Genomic DNA, 19,996 nt, shown 5'->3' on the forward strand with positions numbered 1-19,996 from the left:
ATGAATGACAAAATCTTTAAAAGCAATGTCAAATAGCACAGAGGTGTGGCTTAGGAGCCTGCAGATGGCAGATTTTAATTTGATCTATTAAACATTCAATACTCTCTTCCTATTTTCTCTATAATTAAAATTAATTATTGTGATTATATTACATTAGAGCTCTTAATATGTTATGACTGTTTTTTATAGCTCATTCTTTTTTATTTATTTATGTTTATAATGAGGTACTAATTGTTTGGGCCATCACAATTAATAACCTCAGCATAAGTGGCTTCACTGATATTACCTTTCAAACATATTAAAAATCACCCCTGGGAATTATAATATATATATATATATATATATATATATATATATATATATATATATATTTGGGGTTCTCTGTAAACATGTTCAGCCAATTTTTCTTAAAGATAATTAGCAAAAGTTCAGATTTAATAAAGGCAAAATATTGTATTTAATAGAATTATGACAGTATAGGGTTTTACTTCGAGCTGGTGTAGGTCAATTCCTTTCTTGTCATTGTATTTTGTATGTGAACATATCAAACCAGGGAAGTCGTAGACCCTATTTACTGGGGTTGCAGCCCCCCTATATTTTCTCCCAGCCCCACTAAAAATTCGATGACCAAATAATTTTTAAATCCATCTATAACAAGATCAACTACCTTGCAGGCTTTAGGAATATGTATGCCGCTGCTGACAGTGCCTTGTGAAAGTATTCATTTTTCCTATTTTGTTGCATTGCAAACTGTAATTTATATGGATTTTTATTTGGATTTCATGTAATGGACATGGACAAAATAGTCCAAATTGATGAAGTGAAATGAAAAAAATAACTTGTTTTAAAAAATTCTAAAAAACAATAAAATGGAAAAGTGGTGCGTGCATATGTATTCACACCCTTTGCTATGAAGCCCCCAAATAAGATCTGGTGCAACCAATTACCTACAGAAGTCATGTGTGCAATATAAGTGTCACATGATCTGTCACATGATCTCAATATATATACACCTGTTCTGAAAGCCCCAGAGTCTGCAACACCACTGAGCAAGGGGCACCACCAAGCAAACGGCACCATGAAGACCAAGGAGCTCTCCAAACAGGTCAGAGACAAAGTTGTGGAGAAGTACAGATCAGGGTTGGGTTATAAAAAATATCCAAAACTTTGAACATCCCACAGAGCAACATTAAATCTATTATAAAAAAATGGAAAGAATATGGCACCCCAACAAACCTGCCAAGAGACTGCCGCCCACCAAAACTCACGGACCAGGCAAGGAGGGCATTAATCAGAGAGGCAACAAAGAGACCAAAGATAACCCTGAAGGAGCTGCAAAGCTCCAGAGTGGAGATTGGAGTCTCAAGTTTTCTGTTTTTTTGTCTTATTTCTTGTTTGTTTCACAATAAAAAATATTTTGCATCTTCAAAGTGGTAGACATGTTGTGTAAATCAAAGGATACAAACCCCCAAAAAATCCATTTTAATTCCAAGTTGTAAGGCAACAAAATAGGAAAAATGCCAAGGGGGGTGAATAATTTTGCAAGGCACTGTATATAGTTGCGACAGTCATTGCAGTGTTATTATGAAACCCACTGCTTCTTTGGGCAAGCTACACCCAGACAAGCCTCAAAACACTATCATTGGTTTATGCAGCCAATCACTTTGCAGGAAATGCTGATCAATCTTTTTTATGGAGCCAAACGCCTTCTTCATTTATAAGAGTAAGGCTGGAAAAAAACAAAGAGGAGGGGGCAAAATGTGTCTCGGTGGTGTGTAACTATCAAAGTGCTGATAATTAATGGATAGTGAGTAGTTTTGAGGTCATTAATCAGGAGATGCAACTGCTTATAAAGTGCCATGCTATTTTTACAGTCACATGGGTTGGTGGAATTACAATGATTTTTAATGTTAATGTTGTTTACATCGACAAACAAAAACGAGGTAAGAAGGACAGGAAATTTTTTTGCACAGCCTACAAGTGTGTTTCTACAATCTTCATGGATACAAGTCAACAGCCAGGTGAGAGAAAAGGAAGGACAGGCAAGAGTTTCAAACTATCCCAGGGCTTAGCCTCACTATAACTAGAATCCCAGCAATGCCCCTGTATCTAAATCCCTAATAATGCCCTGAAATTCACAGATAAGGGGTAAACATGTCTTCATTTTCCCTTTAGGCAAACTGCCCACATCAAACTAATTACTCAGGTGATTAACTTAAAGTTTGAATAGATGAGTAATACATTAACAGTTCATTAATAAGGTGTCTATGACCTTGGGATGAAGATCCTGTGATTTGCTGCCTTTAGTTATGACTAAGAGAGTTTACTTTACAGAGAGAGAAGGACAAATAGAGAGAGAGGAATAGTCATCTTGACTGAAAAAGAACACCAAATGATAAAAAACAACTTAAAAAAAAACCCGTTCTGAATGTAAGTGTGTTCATAATGGTAATTAACATATTCATGTTGATATGTACATAAAAACAAAAACATATAAAAAACAGACACTACCAGACAATGAAACATTTTTTCAAAGCGAACATTTATTCACAGATTTATATCCCAGGGCAGCATTAACAATCTGGTGCTCACATTATGGGACTTAATTCAACTGCAGGGATGTGCAGAGAGTAGGCTAGGGGTGGTGCAACCCACTGCCCCTTTTCATTCCCCTGTCCTTTTTTCCATGAAGTGTTTGTCCTGATCGCCCCTCTACAGATCCATGCTGTGTGCACTTGGACCGCACTTTGCCAACACCTCCCCAGACCTCAACTAGCAAGAACTGTATTTGTAGATGATTAAACATTCAGCTCCTTTACCAACCATTGAGAAACAAATGCTATACTGATCACTTTAGGATACACATTTGATTATGCCAGGTTTTCATCTCATTGTATGGTTTACAAAATAACACGAAAAGTGAAAGCGCTGCCTGCAAATACTTGGAATTCTCAGTAAGACCAGATACTAATGATATTCTCCATGGCTATGAATTGGGCTGGGATAGATAAGTCTGCTTCCCACTGCTGCAAGGTCTGAAATCCAGGGTGATTCTTCCGACCTAATAAAACAGTAAAAATAATAAATTTGGATGATGTGAACCAGCAAAGTAATGATCTGTGGCCACTACACTAGCAACTGCAGATCTGGTCTCCCAAGAGAAAGTTTTCTCTCTTTCTGTTATGCCATTAATGCATAATGCAGACCTGTTGGGCACAATCTACAATTTCTACTTTATTGCAACCTTGAAAGCTCATCTTTACGATATTCCACTTACCTTAACAACAAAGAAAATAACATTAAGTCAAATAGTAATAGTACATTTTCCAGGCAGGTTTGACCAAGACACTTTAATTATTAGTTATTTGTGTCTTTCTTCTGCATGCTGTATTTTCCAATTGAAACAACAATCACATACATTAATATATATTTACCCTAGATGAACCCAGTAACAAAATGAGTCACTTGCATGTTGTGAAAAATGAATTTGAGTCATTACAGTCATATAATGCCTTAAAAAAGCATGAGAAGACAAACTGAGGAAAACAATGAGAATGACCCTTTCTTTTTACTTTCTAAAATACATCATTATTGTTGAGTGCATTGAATCCCGAACTTGCTAGTAATACACCAATGTGTCTGTCGCTTGAGTCATGCAGCCCTGGGTCAAATAGGTAAGGCTATACATAACCACTTTGGACCTCAATACAAAGCTCAGGTCATTACTGTTTCATTTCAGCACATTACTGAACAAAAATGGATGTGATTTATTCTCATGTGATGTAATGCACATTCATAACAGAATTACTCTTGCTATATAAGCCAAAGAGCCCTAAGTATATATGTATTATACAAGACATGGATGTGCTATTGGCATTACAAAACATTTATACAAAGTCTTACAAATTCACAAAACAGACAATTGTCAATATTCTCCTTAGTAAAATCAATGCTACTAATTGTATTCATGTTACCACCATGGGAGAATGACGACAGTGGTGGGTTCTTGAATAGGCAGGGTCTACTTGTCTTAATAACGAGTTAATGTAACGCGTTAGAGTTATAATTCGAGTAATAATATTAGTTACTTTCAGTATAAAATAAACGAGACATTTCTCTCTACATTCATCTAAATGATGTGGTGTTTAAAATGTAAGCAAGTAGCCATACATTCCACAAGACTCACATGGCAGTTGCTTCAATGCATTTAGGGGTGTGGTCCTGGTCAAGACAATCTCCTGAACTCCAAACTGAATGTCTGAATGGGAAAGAAAGGTGATTTAAGCAATTTTGAGCGTGGCATGGTTGTTGGTGCCAGACGGGCCAGTCTGAATATTTCACAATCTGCTCAGTTACTGGGATTTTCACGCACAACCATTTCTAGGGTTTACAAAGAATGGTGTGAAAAGGGAAAAACATCAAGTATGCGGCAGTCCTGTGGGCGAAAATGCCTTGTTGATGCTAGAGGTCAGAGGAGAATGGGCCGACTGATTCAAGCTGATAGAGGAGCAACTTTGACTGAAATAACCACTCGTTACAACCGAGGTATGCAGCAAAGCATTTGTGAAGCCACAACACCTACAACCTTGAGGCGGATGGGCTACAACAGCAGAAGACCCCACCGGGTACCACTCATCTCCACTACAAATAGGAAAAAGAGGCTACAATTTGCACAAGCTCACCAAAATTGGACAGTTGAAGACTGGAAGAATGTTTGATGTCTGATGAGTCTCGATTTCTGTTGAGACATTCAGATGGTAAAGTCAGAATTTGGCGTAAACAGAATGAGAACATGGATCCATCATGCCTTGTTACCACTGTGCAGGCTGGTGGTGGTGGTGTAATGGTGTGGGGGATGTTTTCTTGGCACACTTTAGGCCCCTTAGTGCCAATTGGGCATCGTTTAAATGCCACGGCCTACCTGAGCATTGTTTCTGACCATGTCCATCCCTTTATGACCACCATGTACCCATCCTCTGATGGCTACTTCCAGCAGGATAATGCACCATGTCACAAAGGTCGAATCATTTCAAATTGGTTTCTTGAACATGACAATGAGTTCACTGTACTAAACTGGCCCCCACAGTCACCAGATCTCAACCCAATAGAGCATCTTTGGGATGTGGTGGAACGGGAGCTTCGTGCCCTGGATGTGCATCCCACAAATCTCCATCAACTGCAAGATGCTATCCTATCAATATGGGCCAACATTTCTAAAGAATGCTTTCAGCACCTTGTTGAATCAATGCCACGTAGAATTAAGGCAGTTCTGAAGGCGAAAGGAGGCCAAACACAGTATTAGTATGGTGTTCCTAATAATCCTTTAGGTGAGTGTATACTGAAAGGTTATCTCAATTAAAGTAAATGATGAAGTGCTATTAGTTTTGCGAATGGTTATAATGAAGTTAGTAAATTGAAATATGTATTTACTGTTTTAATTGTTACCCAATTTAGAGCAGACTACTGGCATAGGACTTTGTTTTCTAATAGTATTATTGCTGAGCATTTGTAATGACGTTGCCGATTAATAAAACAAGTGTGGAAGTAAGATAATATCGTCCAGCTGTTACCCGAGAACTAACCCACGGTTTAAGTTCGTTGTTTGGCATACATTTAAAACACGCATTACCAGACTATGGAGATTATTTACACTGTTTTGCAGGGCAAAAGGATGGAATGATATAACGAGTAATATAACATGCTACATTTTGAATTAACTATTATGTATTACTAATAGTATTCCTTTTTTTCTCAAGAAACAAATAAACACTGCTTATGCCAACATTGCTTGTTTACAGTGCCGTGAACCCCAAAGAAACAAACATGAAACATAAACAAAACACTAAATTATTCTTAGTCAAACTAAACTTTTTAGGGATCCCTCTCTACACTAATTTCAAACTAATATCCAGACAAATAAATAGCTACCAGTCCAAATAACAATCAAAGTTCCAAAGCCAATTTCTGCTACCATATTCGTATCTCCTCACGAGAAAGCCGTCCGCTTTTTGCTTAATGGAGTCGGGGAGCCACTGTTTTGCCCCTCCTGGCATGGTATCAGAAGATATATATATATATATATATATATATACAGTGGGGGAAAAAAGTATTTGATCCCTTGCTGATTTTGTACGTTTGCCCACTGACAAAGAAATGATCAGTCTATAATTCTAATGGTAGGTGTATTTTAACAGTGAGAGACAGAATAACAACAAAAAAATCCAGAAAAATGCATTTAAAAAAACTTATAAATTGATTTGCATGTTAATGAGGGAAATAAGTATTTGACCCCTTCGACTTGGTGGCTTGGTACTTGGTGGCAAAACCCTTGTTGGCAATCACAGAGGTCAGATGTTTCTTGTAGTTGGTCACCAGGTTTGCACACATCTCAGGAGGGATTTTGTCCCACTCCTCTTTGCAGATCCTCTCCAAGTCATTAAGGTTTCGAGGCTGACGTTTGGCAACTCGAACCTTCAGCTCCCTCCACAGATTTTCTATGGGATTAAGGTCTGGAGACTGGCTAGGCCACTCCAGGACCTTAATGTGCTTCTTCTTGAGCCACTCCTTTGTTGCCTTGGCTGTGTGTTTTGGGTCATTGTCACGCTGGAATACCCATCCATGACCCATTTTCAATGCCCTGGCTGAGGGAAGGAGGTTCTCACCCAAGATTTGACGGTACATGGCCCCGTCCATCATCCCTTTGATGCGGTGCAGTTGTCCTGTCCCCTTAGCAGAAAAACACCCCCAAAGCATAATGTTTCCACCTCCATGTTTGACGGTGGGGATGGTGTTCTTGGGGTCATTCCTCCTCCTCCAAACACAGCGAGTTGAGTTGATGCCAAAGAGCTCGATTTTGGTCTCATCTGAGACCACTTTCACCCAGTTCTCCTGTGAATCATTCAGATGTTCATTGGCAAACTTCAGACGGGCCTGTACATGTGCTTTCTTGAGCAGGGGGGCCTTGCGGGCGCTGCAGGATTTCAGTCCTTCATGGCGTAGTGTGTTACCAATTGTTTTCTTGGTGACTATGGTCCCAGCTGCCTTGAGATCATTAACAAGATCCTCCCGTGTAGTTCTGGGCTGATTCCTCACCGTTCTCATGATCATTGAAACTCCACGAGGTGAGATCTTGCATGGAGCCCCAGACCGAGGGAGACTGACAGTTATTTTGTGTTTCTTCCATTTGCAAATAATCGCACCAGCTGTTGTCACCTTCTCACCAAGCTGCTTGGCGATGGTCTTGTAGCCCATTCCAGCCTTGTGTAGGTCTACAATCTTGTCCCTGACATCCTTGGACAGCTCTTTGATCTTGGCCATGGTGGAGAGTTTGGAATCTGATTGATTGATTGCTTCTGTGGACAGGTGTCTTTTATACAGGTAACAAGCTGAGATTAGGAGCACTCCCTTTAAGAGAGTGCTCCTAATCTCAGCTTGTTACCTGTATAAAAGACACCTGGGAGCCAGAAATCTTGCTGATTGATAGGGGATCAAATACTTATTACCCTCATTAACATGCAAATCAATTTATAACTTTAATGAAATGTGTTTTTCTGGATTTTTTTGCTGTTATTCTGTCTCTCACTGTTAAAATACACCTACCATTAAAATTATAGACTGATCATTTCTTTGTCAGTGGGCAAACATACAAAATCAGCAAGGATCAAATACTTTTTTCCCTCACTGTATATATATATATATATGTATATATATATATATATATATATATATATAGATAGATAGATAGATAGATAGATAGATAGATAGATAGATATATCCCACAGTGTTTGGCCTAATAAAGCTATATTCCAAGCTTTTAGTTACATGGTGAATAGCAAGCAATTTATGTAGGTGAACTTCCAACTGTTCATCTGCGCAATGATCTAAACACTAAGCTTCTTGAGCCACTCCACTAATTTGTAAGGCAACCAACAAAGATAAACAAGCAAAGGATAAGTGATTCTGTTTCATTTCCATCCCCCAGAGGGCATCCATTCACCTCATAATCAAGACATTAATCTCCTTTCTCCTGCCAAGCTTTATCCTATCAAACTGCTGATGTTAAAATTACTGGATGGAAAAACAAAGAAAAGAAATGTATGCCGATCCTTTTGTTCAGTATTTTAGCATTATTAGCTGATTTTAGCTTATTGGATGAAAAAACAAAGGGCGCTAATGAGACAAACAATGACATTATCTATAATTTGTACATTTCAAATTCCAAATAACAAAAAAATTCAAAAAAACACCACACCCAGTAAAACTAATGCTACTAGTATGAGCAATAATAATAGTAAGAAGGCTTGAGTTTAATTTCCGAAAGCTTGCAGATCATTCTGGGATGACAGGGTATCTGTGCTCAAACCAACATTGTGTTACAAATAATGCAGCTTTTGTTTTATTTTTATTTAATCTTCAGTAGATGTCTACATCATCTTATGTAATATATTCCAGATAGGATATAACATTCTTAGAGTTTTGGTCACAAAAATATAGTGTGGTACAATCCACAGAAACTGCCTTGCTCTCCATCACTAACCAATTTTTCTATTGTATTTACAGTACTGAATGGATTGGCACCAGACTATTTAACTGAAATCCAAACTCTTGTCAGCCAGTACATACATTGCTGCTGATATTGTATACCAAGAGTGAATTGCAAAAGGGAAGGAGAGGCTGCTTATTGTTTTAATGGCCCAAAACTCTGGAAATCTCTACCTCCTTCTATAACCTTCAAATTAAAATTAAAAATAATGATTGAATACGTATTATTATAATACAGCCTTTTTAAAATAAATATTTTATGTTTGGTTTTTAAACTGTTTAATGTTGTTTTTGATCCTTTGACGCATACAGCTGCACCAGTGCATCCATTGTTTATTTTTTTTTGCCTCTTCATCTTAATGGTTTTATTGGACAACATGCACAGAAAACTTTTCAAAACCATAAACAATTAAATGTGGTGGTTTTAAAGGAATAAATTGAGCAAGACAAACCAAAAACATTACAAAATTCTCATTACAGATTTCACTACACTGTGAGGTAGAAGTAATCAATTCAGTAGAAATCATGACCTTTTCACAGGTCTCCATTTCTTATTTCTTTAGGTCACATTTATATAACACAGGCCATCTGCGTGCTGGTCTAGTTTGTTCAATCTGTGTTGATGCAGTAGCTAGCTAACTATGTGTAGTCCGTGTAATATGTTTGTCTAAAATTGTTCAATCTTTGTTTGGTCATAATACAAAGTATAAAAGGAAAAACACCAACAACATGACATTAAATAATCCACTTTTTATCTGGTGTTTTATATTTTATGTTAGCTGTAGTTACAGTGGACAGCTATTTAATGGATTTTACAGAGAAAGATTGAAGGCTGGTTACCATTGGTTTACTGCAAAATCTTGACAGACAGAACTCTTATTCAAAATGTACCCGACCCCCGACTGACTTTATTGCTGAGTCACAGTGGGAGTGGGAGCAAATCAAATGGAAAGAAACCTAGTCATATATTTTAAAGTCTGCCATTATATGATTGGTTTAGTGCAACCGTAATGCATCTTTGATTGCGGACATGTATGCTAGCAAAAGCAGAAACAGGTACGATGATACAGCTTATGGTTTGAGAATAAAATGAATGTATACAGTATAACATAAGGAAATTGTTCTGTAGAATAAAGCGTGATTGTCAGCACACATGGCAAGAATGTAGAATGTACATGGTTTACATACCTTCATTTTTGTCTGTGTGTAAAATACTTTGAGTTCTATTATGCATGAAACATTATACATATTATTATTACTACTTGTGCTTCTGCTGGACCAGTTTCTTGTATCCTGATCTTTCTTGACCTTTGAGCAGCTATTTAAACAGTTGACCCCACTTTGTTTCACTTTCTGCCTCTCCTACCACCTTATAGTTGTCATGGTGTAGCTTGTTCTCTTCATTTATCTATGTGGGTGTTCCCCAAGAATCAGAGCTAGGTCCCTTTCTTTCTCACTTAACATCTGAGCTGCGAGTTACATTGTTTCCTCCTATTGCGTCTCCTATCAGTTCTATGCTGATGCTGCTGAGATTGTCTTCCCTTCCCATCCTATAACTCTTCAAAGATATTTTACTGCCTCTCAGCCAACCTCCCTGCTGGTTGTCCTCCCCACTGTCTTCAATCCAACTCATACAAAAAAAAAATCAAGATTTTCTCTGTCTTGCTTCTCCCATGCAACTTAATGTTTTCAGTTTCTTTCCTAGTTATCTATCTCTGTGTGATTCCAATGTTAAACCATTGGCCTTGCCTATCACTCTCTACCATGCTGTCTCTCACTATAAACTTTAAACTTTAATCCACCTGTATACTCCTCCGCTCTGGAAAACTTTTGTTGAGCAACTCATAATCTAGCACACAACTCTGTGCACCAAACCAAAATTGTTCAATACACATGTGGTGGTCGATCCGTCTGACCCTCTGTTTTATTTTCACACAGGCAGAACTTGCCATAGACCTCTCCTATCTTGTGAAGCGTCATAACCTATTTGCAGTATGTTCTTTATATCTGAAACAAACTTTGATATAATAATATTAATACTAATACTGTCTTTCTTTCCCAAGTGGAAACAGATCAAGGAATACACAAAGGCAAATGTTTTACTGGAGCAGTATGTAATACATTGATGCCCAGACACTATTCCCCGCTCCATTAGAATTCTCTATTAGAATTAGAATGTTAGTGGCCGTGACTTTTCTCTTGAAAGGTCGAGCTCTGAATATGCACCTCAGACAGCCGCATGTTCTTGCCTATCCTGTTTTAATCAGACTGCAATTTAGCCATGCAATTTAAAGTAATCAGCGTATTGTAGTGGAGAAACACATGAAATAAATGAGATGCAGCCTGGACCTGCTGATTAAAAAAAATAACCAAGGTGACTTAGCAGTGATTCTGCAAGATGTCAGAACCACAAAAAACTCTGATTTACTGGAACTGTTGTGTAAAAAAGTGTCTCTAGGATACATGCCTGCTAAGCTGAGGAGAGAGTGGTAGGTGTATATGAAAATGCATTAAACTTTAAAGAATCTTCTCATTAGCCATTCAGGCAAGGCTGTAGCTGGGCTAAGCCAGCTTACTTGGTTTGCAATTATCAGAAGCCAGCATGCTAATTGCATTTCGATCTCTCGGCTCAGTTTGTTATTATTCTTATTTAGTACCACCTGTATGCTAAACTACTGTGTAATGAGAACCTCCTCTATCTCACAAGCAGCCAGAGATGTTAACACAACGCTAATACTCAGCTTGAGTTACATTTAATGAACATATTGTGATTCTGAACACTAAAGAATAGTGGGATAGGGTTATCCTAGTGAAGACACTGCTGAAGAAAAAAAAAAGTACATAGCTGATTATACAGTCCAACACTCTCTCCTGACTGGTAAATGACTCACTGTCTACTCCTGAAAGACTGCTGGAACACTTAAAACAGTTTATGTTTTCAGCCAAACCTTGCTCCTGTTCAGTCAGAAATAGACACTTGGGTTCATTTTATCTTTCATAAAATTATATTCTGATACCATGCTTAAAATAAATACAAAACTAATGAAAGTAAGAAACAAAAAGAAAATCAAACATGCACCCATATACAAAACAAATCTTGCATAGCGAAATGTGCCTTTAAATATTTATTTTTTGTGGCATTCTGAAAAACGTCTGCCAGAAAAGACACGTTCCTAAATGTATTTATAATATGTCTTTAATAGTACATGCTTGATCTTTATGGAACATGCTGTTTGTAGAGTAAGAGGTAATAACTATTGTTAATTAAATAACTGATATTTGCTTTGACTTTGAAATAGTGTTTTTTTTAGATTACTAAGAACCTTTTTTTCCTTTATAGCTATTTTGAAGTATATCTCCATTTCAGTTCAAAATTATAACTCAGAAAAAAAGATGGAGAGGCAGATGATATAGTTGAATTCAATGTCAGATAATATTGTCATTATAAGACTCATTGCTTTCCCAAATTCATGCAAGTTGCTTGTACTGACAACCATTATTAAGAGGGAAAATATGATTTGGCTCCGATCATAACAGTACTTCTGGTTTGGTCAAGGTAGAGTTAATCAGACACACTAGATACTCTGGATGTAGTAGAGGACTGATCTTTAATGCAAACAGGAGAATGATTGTTTTATCACCCTTCCCAGACACCATCATAAACCTTGGTTAGCCTCAGGTGGCACTGAAACCTTGACTTTTGTCAATATGCTACTTTAGGCTTTTAATCAGAAGGACTGACACTGACAGGAAGCTCTCAGGAAACTGGATAGAATTCAAAATCATTATATTAGTTAGAATCCTACCTTCTATTAAATATATATATACAGTGAGGGAAAAAAGTATTTGATCCCCTGCTGATTTTGTACATTTGCCAACTGACAAAGAAATGATCAGTCTATAATTTTAATGGTAGGTGTATTTTAACAGTGAGAGACAGAATAACAACAACAAAATCCAGAAAAACGCATTTCAAAAAAGTTATAAATTGATTTGCATGTTAATGAGGGAAATAAGTATTTGATCCCCTATCAATCAGCAAGATTTCTGGCTCCCAGGTGTCTTTTATACAGGTAACGAGCTGAGATTAGGAGCACTCTCTTAAAGGGAGTGCTCCTAATCTCAGCTCGTTACCTGTATAAAAGACACCTGTCCACAGAAGCAATCAATCAATCAGATTCCAAACTCTCCACCATGGCCAAGACCAAAGAGCTGTCCAAAGATGTCAAGGACAAGATTGTAGACCTACACAAGGCTGGAATGGGCTACAAGACCATCGAAAAGCAGCTTGGTGAGAAGGTGACAACAGTTGGTGCGATTATTCGCAAATGGAAGAAACACAAAATAACTGTCAGTCTCCCTCGGTCTGGGGCTCCATGCAAGATCTCACCTCGTGGAGTTTCAATGATCATGAGAAGTGAGGAATCAGCCCAGAACTACACGGGAGGATCTTGTTAATGATCTCAAGGCAGCTGGGACCATAGTCACCATAGTAACACACTACGCCGTGAAGGACTGAAATCCTGCAGCGCCCGCAAGGCCCCCCTGCTCAAGAAAGCACATGTTCATTGGAAAACTTCAGACGGGCCTGTACATCTGAATGAAAGTGTTGTGGTCAGATGATACCAAAATCGAGCTCTTTGGCATCAACTGAGGAATGACCCCAAGAACACCATCCCCACCGTCAAACATGGAGGTGGAAACATTATGCTTTGGGGGTGTTTTTCTGCTAAGGGAACAGGACAACTGCACCGCATCAAAGGGACGATGGGTGGGGCCATGTACCATCAAATCTTGGGTGAGAACCTCCTTCCCTCAGCCAGGGCATTGAAAATGGGTCGTGGATGGGTATTCCAGCATGACAATGACCCAAAACACACAGCCAAGGCAACAAAGGAGTGGCTCAAGAAGAAGCACATTAAGGTCCTGGAGTGGCCTAGCCAGTCTCCAGACCTTAATCCCATAGAAAATCTGTGGATGGAGCTGAAGGTTCGAGTTGCCAAACATCAGCCTCGAAACCTTAATGACTTGGAGAGGATCTGCAAAGAGGAGTGGGACAAAATCCCTCCTGAGATGTGTGCAAACCTGGTGGCCAACTACAAGAAACGTCTGACCTCTGTGATTGCCAACAAGGGTTTTGCCACCAAGTACTAAGTCGAAGGGTTCAAATACGTATTTCCCTCATTAACAGGCAAATCAATTTTTAACTTTTTTGAAATGCATTTTTCTGGATTTTTTTATTGTTATTTCTGTCTCTCACTGTTAAAATACACCTACCATTAAAATGATAGACTGATCAGTTCTTTGTCAGTGGGCAAACGTACAAAATCAGCAAGGGATCAAATACTTTTTTCCCTCACTGTATATATATATATATATACTCACCTTCACATTTAAGGTAACTGGTCTTTAACATCCTGGGAGAATCACAGAAGCTGTACATAGGTTTCTGTGAATTAATAAAAAAAATTGAAATGGAAGGGGTGATCAAGTGCATAGCATTTATAAGGAATGATTCAAGAGAGAGTATACATTAGCCAGATTGAAACCAGGCAAGTGGAAACATCTTGGGGAGGCATTAATGCAACAGCATTTAAATATCTTATTTATTTATTTTAACAACTATTATTCAATGATTTCTGTTTTCAAGGCTTAGTGGTCACTGATTCTGCCTAGCGAGAACTGTATGATACTAGTTAATTGAACTGACTCACAGATGTGTAATCTTGTGACTGCCTCCCCATTCCATGTCCAGTTATCAAAGTTGTGGTTGACAACCCAATGTTAGCAACAGGAGATTCCTAGTGCTTTGCTGAGATAAACCACAATTTATTGAGCAGATATTAATCATCAGTCAGTTTGATAGTTTGTTTGTTGAAGCCACGTGCTAGCATTGGCGTGGATATTGGCTCTACTGGCTGCACCCTGGCAGTTTTGGGTAAGTGTCATTGTTATTGTTACAATCATCTTGAAGGAATGAATCCACAATTGCCTCTCAGTGCTTACATTGTTAAGCAAACCAAACTGAATAAACAAAATGTGCATCCTCTCAGCCCTATAGCAGCTGACATTGAACTAAAATGGGCGCAATGTGTTGCAGTAGTTAGAGCAGTAGCATATTGAACCAAGAACTTTATTAACAGTTTCCTGAATCTCCATGGCTTGGTAATATGTTCTATGCATCCAGCACTCCTCGAAATTGCTCGTCATCTTAGTTTCAGAATCTACTTTCAATTCATTGTCAGGTTTGTCTTATTGTCCTGGTTGCTTTGCACAGCCTGAAGGTGGAAGCTAACTTTATGTCAATTCCCTCCTGAATTTGAAGACCTTAGTCAAATCTCTTGTAAGTCTTCTTTGTTCTAGGATAAAGAGATTCAGCTCGTTTAATCTGTCCATATAAGATATAGCTTTTAGTCCTGGGATTTATTTTCTCTGAACTCCATCTAGTGTAACAATGTCCTTTTAGTGGTGTGTATTGAATACTAACACTACTATCATTTCCTTTCTCTTTTCTGTCACACCTTTAGTTTTCTCCCTTCCTGAAGATAAAAAATGTCTGTAAAATGTATGTATATAAACTAAAAGAAAAAGGAACCAAGAATGACCTTTAGATTAAAAAAAAAAAACACTAATACTTTCATATCTAACATTAAAACATGTTTTTGTGCACACATCATTCTCAAGGCAAGAACACTATTAAAACTCCTATCTGTGATGAAAAAACCTTTCACAAACCTGCAGGATAGTCAGGTCATGCTAGGTTCAAGACCAAATCAAAACATTGACCTCCCTGTGCATTACACATTAAAAACCTGTACCCTGTTGTGTTGTCATTCATCAATAGTAAATGTGACTTGGTGATAAAATAGAATAGAGGGTGGTACTTTGAGACCCATGGGTTAAAGGTTAATTTGGGCTAGCCCTCGATGTTAAATCACAACTCTGGGACAGACATACATTATATAATTATATTAAAATACAAACATCTTAAATTATTATTATTATGATATACATCTATGGGTTGATGATGATATCATCATTTAAAGACACATGCATAAAATTGTTGTTTTTTCAATAACAGAAAACAGAATACATAAATAGAAAAGTAATTAACAATTTGTCTATGATACCATAATAATTGTGGTTCCTTACAAAACAATTAAAATATTACTGTATGTATTAACTTGCAGAATTACTCTGCACACAACATTGTCCTGAACAAAAGCTATTACTTTTGCAGTGACTTTAATTTCAGTGTTTATCTCAAGTTTTCGTGTAATTTTCGTGTCGCTAATACTTTTGACATGGTGTCCCAGTTTTGCATGCAATGGCAGGTAACAGTTACAAAGACATTGGGTGTAATAGAATCCTGTCTTATCTTTCCTTTGTATGTTCGTGACGCAGAGCAATATAAGACACAACTGCGTTAAAAAGTCTGATAACAAAATCTTGCTCCAGGCTACAAAATGCCTAGCTGAAATGAAAGACTGAAAATGAATTACTCTCCATTATGAATGTGTAACGGTAAACTTATATAGTATTTTATTGATTGAATAATCTTTTAAATCACCTTCAATAGAGGCATCATGTAAAATAATGAATAGTAGTGACAACAGATACATTTTTAATAAGGCAAAAAAATGATACACTGGTTATATGACTATTTGTAAATATTCACCACAGCAAATGTCATATGAAATCTCCAACAGTTGAACCATTATAATTGTATTCATCATATTGAAAGTGTTCCCCTAATTTACATACAGTTAAAACAACGTCTACCTCGTAAAGCACCAGGGCAGCAACACACCCCTGATATCTTGTGGATATCTTTTTTTTTAAGAAGGATCAATCAACTTATATATGGATATATGTGTCTGTTTTTTTCAACCATCCATGGGTATTTACATGGTTACATAAGTTGATCCAATGGTCCAGTATCCCAACCCTGCTATGGACACTGCTTTACAAATTATGTCAGAAGTTTAATGGCAGTCCAATGATTCCGATCCACCAATTTCCATTCCTTATCTGCTGTAAATAAAGCATATCCAAAGTACACCACTTAATTTGTAATAATGACATTGAGATTGCCTTTAATCTCAAACAACTGAGTTAATAGACAAATAATCCCAGTAAACTGTAAAAAGAATTTCAGGTTGGACAATAAGAAATGTTTCCTCAAACCTAACAACATACACTTAAAGTTGCTGTATTGAGCAGACTGGATTATACTAGTATATATTTTGTAAGGGTTCTTTTGTTACATTTTTCATTACTGTCTACAATGCCACTGGCAATTTGCAGTGATCCCAGAATGAAGCCAAAGATCAATAAAATTTAAAACATACTTGACTTTTTCCCACAGCAGCTATGTATTCCATGAATTGTCCAAGGTTTTGGATTTTAGCAAGTAATCGTCAAATACAAGTAAAAAAAGGTTACAGATGAAAGGAGGCCTTACAGACAGTTTTAGTCAACTGATTGTTAGTAGAGTAACTGTAGATAGAATACACTTTTTTATGTGTTAATTCAGGTTAATTCAATTTAAATATAGTTTCTTTGTAAGATTTTGTAGTGTTTTCAAAAAGTGCTGAATGTATACCTGTTTGCCTTAAGGCATGTCAGGACAGTTGCTTATGGGTTTTCTGTTTCAATATCAAGTCAACATTGCATCTATTTAGTTTGGAATAGTTTTGCCATTTAAGATACATACTTCTTATATAGTTGTAGAATGCCAGTTCATAATGTAATATAAAATATTCACTTTGCTTGATTTTGATGACATAACATAACCTGATGTGATGCAAAAACTTAACCACATATATTTATTAATGTGTTCATTATCCAAGATACCATGTTGGGATATTTTTAGAAATATAAAACAATAAGTCCTTAGGATAATGTGATATCTTGCAATATTCATTCCATAAGGAGATCAGGATTGCTATGAATCACAGCATTCAACCTACGTTAATCTTTTCCAGCCATTGCTAATACTAATGGCATTAGTATCATCCTTCCTACAACTGCATGTGACACTGCAGAGATGCTGCATGTGGTGGACAATCTGAAGTAGATTTTTGCAAAAAACTGTGTTTTTTTATTAAAGTAATAATTTTAAATTTTATGTATTTAATGTTATAGATTGAATTTTAAATTCCCCATTAATCTTTAGTTCATAGAAAAATGAAGGGCCCCTGAAGCAATCGAAAACTGTTAGACATACACGGTTTCATTTTTTTTTTTTTTTAACTGAGCAGTCATTTGAAAGGTTAAATTTACATATATTAGCTTTTTACATCCTCTTATATATTTATATATTTTATTAATGTGTTCTTTTAGGCAAGGAATTTCCCACTACCTTACAAAGGATTCAATATGGCATTATACTGAGATGCAATTGCAAATATCCCTGGTCATCAATTGGAGGCATATTAGCAGCCATGAAACATTTTGGCAGGTAATTTAGAGAGGCCTACAGTCCATACATTTTTCATATGATTTATTTTTGCCTGTAGCAGCATGATGTCTTAACAAAACAAATTGCTCTATACCAAAGAAACGTTTGCATCCTGTTCTGCTTTTGGAAAATGTGCATTACATTTTCAGTTTCTCAAGTTTAACAAGCACTTAGCACTACTCTTGACTTCAGTATGAAACTGTTAATTGCATCACATTTAATAAGAAGAAGCCAACTGTTTTGTATGAATAACGGAAAATCTTTCTCATGATTCACATTTATTCATGACAGTAACAATGTTTTTTAAACTTAAGAAATGCTAAAACATTTTTTAAATTATCTTACAATTCCTGGGAGATTTAACAATATAAAAACTAAAATGGCATAAATTAAAAATATGTTGGATTGATATTTGGTGCAAATTAGAATATATATATACACACAATATAAATACAAACCATTATCTTTCCTTATTAGTATCAAGATCTGATGCAAGTTCTTGGCATTTTTGCATTATGGAGATCAATATTTAATCATATAAGATGCACAACGTTTACCTTGAGACTTTAGTGGATAGTAATTTAGTGCTATCTTTGTGAAAATTATTTTCACTTGCTGTTGTTCTGTCAAAACATATCTTCAAATATGTAGGTTACAAGATGCACACATTGCTCATGTTCATAAATGTAAGGTGCTGAAATGACAGTAACATTCAGTGTGTTATCACAATTAATCAATGTGTTAGAAAATAGATTTTTGTGATATGTAAATCAGTGCATATTTAATGAGTTTACCTCATTTGCATATCGAAATAATAATTCAATAAAAAATTGCAATTGAAAACAATCTTGTATACTTTCCTGTAAAGTTTCATTGTGATATGAGTAAAGGAAAAAAAGCCTATTTGACTGTGGTGTCTGGCCTTTGGTTGTACCATCTGCAAATGACAGGTTGTGGTTGCATCCCCAGTTATCTTTCAAGTCGGAAGCACTGCCCAAGGGGGAGGGGTTTCTGCGCACTTCCGTAGGAACCCAATCGAAACGTCACTCTATCAAAGCTGCCATTGGCCCCTGCGCTCGTCACTCAGAACAGGTTCCTTCCCACTTCCTGTTCTATAAAACGTGACATCAGCGCAGGTTCGTCCTCTTTTGCCGGGAGCCAGGACTCCTGCACGACCTTGCAACCCTTGGGCAGTGCTTCCTTTTTCAGATAACCGGGTTTGCATTCGCAACCTATCGTTATCTTTCAAGTCAGAAGGGGGAGGGGTTACTGTATAACAAAACCGTCGCAAGGGAGGAGGCAGCGAGCTGATAAGGGAGCCTGCCCTGAGGTGACTGCTAGGGGGTCTCGGTAACACAACTCCAGACTTTTGCAGACGTGATTGCCAGGAAAAACGTAGTCTTAAGTGACACCAGCTTCAGCTCAGCTGAGTTCAGTGTTTCAAATGGGGTTTGGGAAAGTGCGTCTAGCACTACATCAAGACGCCATGTGAGCAGGAAACGGGTGCGAGAAACTGCACAGCCAAGAAATGAGACCTAGGGGGCTCGCCAACACTTTGAGCGTGGACGGGGACTTGCCCTGGTCCAACAGCTCTTGTAGAAATTGCAATACGACCCCTATGGGACAATTAATTAGGTCTTGATCATCGTCTTGGCACCAGGTGTTAAACGTCCACCAGCGGTAGGAATACTGCAACCTTGTAGAGGGAGCTCTCGCCGACTGAATAGTGGCTACTACTGCGTCTGACAGACACCAGTCAATCAATCGCCAGGGCCAGGCCCAGAGCTGGAGGAGGCCCGGATTTGGGTGCCAAAGCGTGCCCTGCACCTGGGAGCTGCCAAGGCTCTCTGTGGAAGGAGGGCGATCAGGTCTGCAAACCAGAATCTGCGAGGCCACTGAGGGGCTATCAGCAGAACTGTTGCTCGTTCTCTCCTGACCTTCTCCAGGACCAACAGGAGAAGGGGGACAGTGGGAACACGTAAAGGAGACGCG

Source organism: Amia ocellicauda, chromosome 2, assembly GCF_036373705.1.
Source record: "Amia ocellicauda isolate fAmiCal2 chromosome 2, fAmiCal2.hap1, whole genome shotgun sequence".
In the NCBI taxonomy this organism is placed as follows: domain Eukaryota; kingdom Metazoa; phylum Chordata; class Actinopteri; order Amiiformes; family Amiidae; genus Amia; species Amia ocellicauda.